Source organism: Adiantum capillus-veneris, chromosome 22 (assembly GCF_014529385.1).
Source record: "Adiantum capillus-veneris isolate H3 chromosome 22, ASM1452938v2, whole genome shotgun sequence".
NCBI classification, from domain to species: domain Eukaryota; kingdom Viridiplantae; phylum Streptophyta; class Polypodiopsida; order Polypodiales; family Pteridaceae; genus Adiantum; species Adiantum capillus-veneris.
The window spans coordinates 76563412-76564216 of record NC_140952.1 but is presented as its reverse complement, the minus strand read 5'-3'; positions in this window follow the sequence as shown (position 1 = coordinate 76564216).

Sequence of the window (805 nt, the reverse complement as noted above, 5' to 3'; positions counted from 1 at the left end):
TACCAACCATTATTCGAGGACATGACTCGGTATGGGTGGTCGTAGACCGGTTGACTAAACTTTGTCGGTTTATTCCAACAAAGTCAACCATTAAGACCCCAGACTTAGCTAAGTTATTTGTGGACAATCTTTACCGGTTGTATGGATTGCCAAGTAACATTGTGAGTGATTGTGATCCCAAGTTTAACAGTCATTTTTGGAGGGCTGTTTTTAAACGATTGGGTACACAACTTAATTTAAGTACGGCTGATCACCCTAAAACAGATGGTCAGACGGAACGAGTCAACCAAGTGCTAGAGGATATTCTACGAGCATACGTTAGCAAGAAGCAATCAGATTGAGAAGATTATCTTCCTATTCTTGAGTTTGCATATAATAGTGCTAAGCATGTTACAACTGGTTTTAGTCCATTCATGCTTATGTATGGTTTTCAACCTAGATCACCAGTGACGGTGGGGTTGGCAACTGAGAAGCTCCAACAGGTCAAGGAGTTTCTCCAAGATCATATGGAAATGCTGAGACTTGCTCGTCAAAATGTTCGACAAGCACAAGATCGGTATAAGAAGTATGCTGATGAGAAACGTCGGCAAGTTACCTTCACGGAAGGTGAAGAGGTATTTTTGCGTGTGCCAGAGCATTCAGAAAGTCTGAAGACTGGACCGACGCCCACATTATCTCCCCGTTATTGCGGGCCATTCAAGATACTCAAGCGAGTTGGTGATAGGGCCTACAAACTTGAGTTACCTGCGCACTCGCGTGTCAATCCGGTATTTCATGTAAGTCGTTTACGTAAACGCTTGCATGG